This window comes from Falco punctatus (genome assembly GCF_963210335.1).
Source record: "Falco punctatus genome assembly, contig: scaffold_33, whole genome shotgun sequence".
In the NCBI taxonomy this organism is placed as follows: domain Eukaryota; kingdom Metazoa; phylum Chordata; class Aves; order Falconiformes; family Falconidae; genus Falco; species Falco punctatus.
In genome coordinates this window covers 833,355-838,392 of record NW_027660146.1, presented here as the reverse complement: position 1 = coordinate 838,392, position 5,038 = coordinate 833,355, and the positions used below count along the sequence as shown (strand labels likewise).

The window sequence follows — 5,038 nt, the reverse complement described above, 5'->3', positions numbered from 1 at the left end:
ACCAGCAACTCCTTTAATTTCTGTTCCTTGTTAACTCTTGAAAACATCTTTGCTGGCTGCCTGCCTTAGGAGCTAAAAAAGGTCTTAAACCATAAATACCTAGTTAAACATGTGCATTGCATACAACACTCCGTGTAAACCGTGCGTATGGCCAGTTATACAGTGTTCCACCAGTGTGTTTGAGCCAGCAGCCCATGAGGCTGAATTTCTTGTACCACAGACTCTTTTGAAGCATATTATACCGTGGCCCTTTGCAGGTCTCTTGCTGTAGCGTGCAAAAATGTATTTTCTTGCACTCACTCTATAGCCGAATGTCTTAGCATACATATACTTGAATCAAAATGACAAGTGTTTCAGTAAACCAACTGGTATGAGCTTAGTTTCACCAGCATGAGTTTGACAAGACTGTCCGATGCAGCGCATCAGTTAACTCCTCATTACTTGGATGATTGCATCCTTTCCTAATTTTTTTTAATTACAGAGATTCGCCGTGTTTTTACGTGTGTGTGTATATATATATATATGTATTTGTTCCTTCCAGTTGTTTTTATTCCCCTTCTTTTGGGGGGTTTGAGAAGGTGGGCACAGAATGGGAGTCTTTGTAGGGACCCAGGAAATGAAGTGTTTAACAGTAAAGCTTAAAGCGTTTGCTGTACGGAAGGTTTCTCTGTACCCACCACATCAGTTGCTTATTTAGCAGTGCCCTGTGGAAGTCTGCATATTCATTAACGAGCTAACAGTAGCTTGGCTCTGTGTAGAAAGGAGAGGAACTATGAAGAACACACACCCATCCCTGCTTTTATTTTTTATTTTTCCCTAAACATCCAGTGTTTCCAGGGCCTTTGCTTTCTCTTGCCACATTGGCAAAGCGTCCCAAGCTCTATTGCCCCATAGTCAAAAAAAGTCTTTAGTAATTGCTGGGATGGCGAGTGACTTTTGGGCTTCTAGCCCTCCATTCCTTCGGTCGTGAATTCCGCTCACTTAAAGACTCAAGAGAATTGCTTAAAACTTGCATTTGGAAGTCACACCTCAAACAATGAATTTGTGGAGATCCATTTATTTATTTACACTAACGAAGAAAAAACTGTAATACTGCGTCAAAATGAAACTTAGTGGCTGCTGAATCACTGAGTAATAGCATAGAATCGCTGCTTAAGCCTTTACCACAATCATTGCAATGTTTGTTTGTAGACTGCTTTGTTTTTTGTAAAGTCATGTGGCTGCGTGTGGTGCATTATTCCCAAGGTGCTCCTTACTGCTCTGATGCTCTGTACGTTCGCAGTACTGGGTAAAGCGGAAGGCTTTGTGGCTGGGGAAGAGTGGCACGGACATGTTACTGCTCTCTCTGTTGCACCGGAATTTCAACAGCTGGGTTTGGCTGCTAAATTGATGGAACTACTGGGAGAAATTTCAGAAGTGTGAGTACCATGCTTATCTTTAATCTTCTAAAAGTAACCTCTCAACTGACATGGCTTAGGTATTTGACTTGCATGAAAGAGACCCAGAATTTTGCTTTAAGTAGTGTTCTGATTCGCTGAGGATTCCCTGTAATTAGAGAACAAGACTAAAACTGTCATGTGGCGGTGTAAGATCTCAGGGTTTCTATGAAAGCTAACTTGCCAGAATGAGTAGGGTGTAGCCTGAATTCTAATAGAGATACTGTATAGAAAAAGGTCCTTGTCTTGACAGCAAGAGAGTTCCATGGAGGGTCAACACTTTCCCGTAGGGTCTCCAGCGTGCTTGTTCAGTGATCGTGAGATTTTTGCAGTTCCTGCAGGCAGCCTTGGAACCAATTCTGTATGGCAGACAGTACCTTAGCTTACTTTTTGTCATGCTTGGCTGCTTGTACTTGCTGAAGATTTAATTGAGCATCAAATGAACCCACAGGGAAATGTCCTGAACTCATGCTGGTAGGGCAACCCCATTGTAATTGGTAAAATGGGAAAACTGCACATTGAGGAATCTGCCTTGTGAGAAGGGCTGCCTTGTGCCTGCTGAACTTTGTGACCCGTTCCGCCACTGCCCCCTGCCACACACATTGAAGGAGGCAGTCCCTAAGCCAATGCAATTGAAAATGTGGATTTTTAGATGATTTTTTTTTTTTAAAATGAAAGATTTCTTATGTGTATGAGACCTGTGCGAGTGCTTAGCTTGCCCTGTTCTTTCTGTTCATAATTTTGAACCTACAGGCTGGTATAAAAGAATCGTTATATGACAAAAATAGAATAAAATCTGAACTTATACCAGATTTGTCCCTTGGGAAAGGAGTGCATCTGTTACTGCAGTGTGAAAGGTGTTTGATTAGCATATGACATCGTCAGACCTGCTCTTGGTCAGATTACAAGTTATGGGTTATTTAGCAATACATTCACCTGCTGTTCCTTACTGTGGTTTTTCTTTAGTTTGATGTTTCCAAAGAAAGGGTGGATTTTTCGTCAATCTCTTTGTGAGAGTATCAAATCGGGTTGCAGTAAATATGTATAAGCAGCTCGGCTACCGTGTGTACTGGACAGTATCGGAGCGCTACTCTGCTAGCAGTGGAGAGCCAGATGAAGATGCTTACGGTAAGTGGTTGTTGTGCCTTAAGTTGAATGGAAAGGTTCTTGTGTTGAGGGTTCCTGGGCCTGTACAAGTTCAGATAGTCGTTGATGAATGGGATTCTGTATTCTGCTTTAGATAGCTTTTCCTACTGAAGAGTACATCAGTTAGGAAACTTGATTGCAGGAAACGGAATGAAGCTGCGTCAGGGGAAGTTCAGGTTGGACATTAGGAAAATCTTATCCACTGAAAGGGCGTTCAGTCAGGGCACCAAACCTGTCAAGAGCTTAGGGAGCATCTGGATGATGTTTTTAGTCATATGGTTTAGTTTCAGGTAGTCCCGCAAGGAGCATGGAGTTGGACTTGATGAATCCTTATGGGTCACTTGCAACTCAAGATATTCTAGGAAATCTTCTTGAAAAATGATCTTAACATAATAGAGAAGTCACTTAATGTGGCTTTGTGCAATGACTGTCTTTCATAATAGCATTATTTTCTTTTGCCATAGGTACAAGGAAAGCTCTTTGCAGAGTTACAGAGAAGAAATCAATTATACCTCTGCCTCATCCTGTGAGACCAGAAGACATTGAGTAACTGTAAACTGTGATTCTCAGACAACCTAGTAAGAGTGTCAGTTTCCTTCTCCCCAAAGCCCCCAAGAACTCTACAGATGAGAAATATTAGGCTCAATGTTTTTCCCCGTGAAATACCAAAAAGCAATATTGAGAAGCTTACCAACGCTGCTTCTGTCGGTATTGGCTGCATATTCGTGCTCTTACCCTATTGTTCTTCCTTTCGATCCATGACACTTTGGAGACTATTAAAATGGAATTGCTTCCTGTATGGTGGTGTCATGGTTTTCCTTCTCAGCCACAAAACAGTCCCCTCACTTTGTCACTCCCACGGAGCCCTGCTCTGAAACTGAAAACGTCTGGCCGCTGCTCCTACACAGAAGGTTCCAGGAAGTTCTGCTGCTGGCTCTCGCCTTCCCTTTGCAGCCATATAACTGCTGCGACAAAACCTGGGCTCTGTTCTTTCTGAGCCACAAAACCAGAAATTGGGTACATCAAAATATACTCTCCAGAACTCAGAGGTCTCTGTTTCTCTGTGCCTTTTACTTACCTCATTCCCTAATTTAATTCTTGGATCCATCTGTCCCTTCACAGTCTGTCTGGATGTCACAGCTGCTGTTACTTGGAGGCATTGACCAGGCACTTAGTTCCAACACAGGTTTCTGTCACTGTCTTCCCTGCAATTTCTTGGAGTGCAGAGGAGTGAAGGCAGAGGGTTGATGAGTATTGATAACATGCAGCTGTGACCTTGCCTCCAAGGCAGTGGGTTGAGGGACATGGATGATGAGCAGCTGTAGCTCGTTCCTGCTAAGTAGTTAAATAGCCCTGAGGAGTGTGGGAGAGGGGGTTGGGTTGGATTTGATCTGATGGTGGAAGGAGAAACAGCACAGACAGTAGAATCTGACTGATGGTAAAAGCCTTGTTGCAGCCTGATAGCTTGCTTGTGCTGCAGCAGTGGGTGCCTTGTGTGAGGCTGCCTGAGTTGGGCTCCAGCTACAGCAACTGGTGCCCAACATAGCTGAGACAAGCGGGAGAACCTGTGACCCATAACAGACACGGTGAGAGGCGAGCTGTTGCAACTAATCAATATGGGTGTGTTGTGATATTTGTTGTCTGTCTTAACTCAGATTGCAACTGAAGAGGATGTGTATTACTTGTGCTCATAACAATCTCCAGGCAGGGTTGTTTCTTTTATTACAGTCCTGGGCACGCAGGCTTTTGCTACTATTCTGGTTTTGCTGTTCTCCTTAAGTGCCCAGTGAGGTTTGCTCTAGTATCAGTCATGGCAGTTAATGTTCCCTCGTTCACCTGTTGTGTTTTTAGCACCAGTTTCTGTAGGTGCAAGGGGTCTATTTTAGATCTTTGAGTCACTGTGTTGTGCTGTTGTGGTTTTTCCATTGGCAAACTGCTGCTGTAATTCCCTAAGGGGCTTCCTAGGTCAGGAGGTAGCGGATGGGAGCAGGTTGCCACCCTGGGTCAGTGGTGAGTGCTGGCATGTATCATCTGACCTAGAGCTGATGTCTGTCACCGCTTTAGCTCTGGAATGACTCTGAGACCCAGGGAACTCCGGTTCCCTTAAGCTGCAACCTTGGAGCTTTTCCAAGCAGTGGATGAAATTCCTGTCACAAGCTCTAAGGCACCTTAAGGAGAAGGGGGCACAGTCTGAGTTTTCCTCCATGCAGGTGTCAGGGAGGTACAGTTCTGAGCTTAGTACTGGCCGCTACTAGGAGATGCTTTCAAGTGATCCGAGTGCAGCTCTGGCTACCCAAAGCTGGACAGGGTTGGCAAATGCTGATGTAGAGTTTTGGTGGTAAACTTGACCAGCGTGTCTTAACGAGCAGGCATGTTCTTTGTTTGCAAACACTGTTTAGTCCTGCCTAGGCATCCCAAAAGTTTGAAGGGCCGTGGTCACATCTTCCCTTGGTCAC

The 5,038-nt window shown here is 44.2% G+C and overlaps 1 long non-coding RNA gene across 1 annotated transcript; it reads left to right on the top strand.

Annotated features, from left to right (window-relative positions):
* Nucleotides 1-992: 992 nt before the first annotated feature.
* Nucleotides 993-3,381, top strand: LOC308057797. The gene is made up of 3 exons (XR_013925461.1): nucleotides 993-1,418; nucleotides 2,419-2,571; nucleotides 3,054-3,381. It is a non-coding gene; the product is annotated as an uncharacterized lncRNA (long non-coding RNA).
* Nucleotides 3,382-5,038: the final 1,657 nt, after the last annotated feature.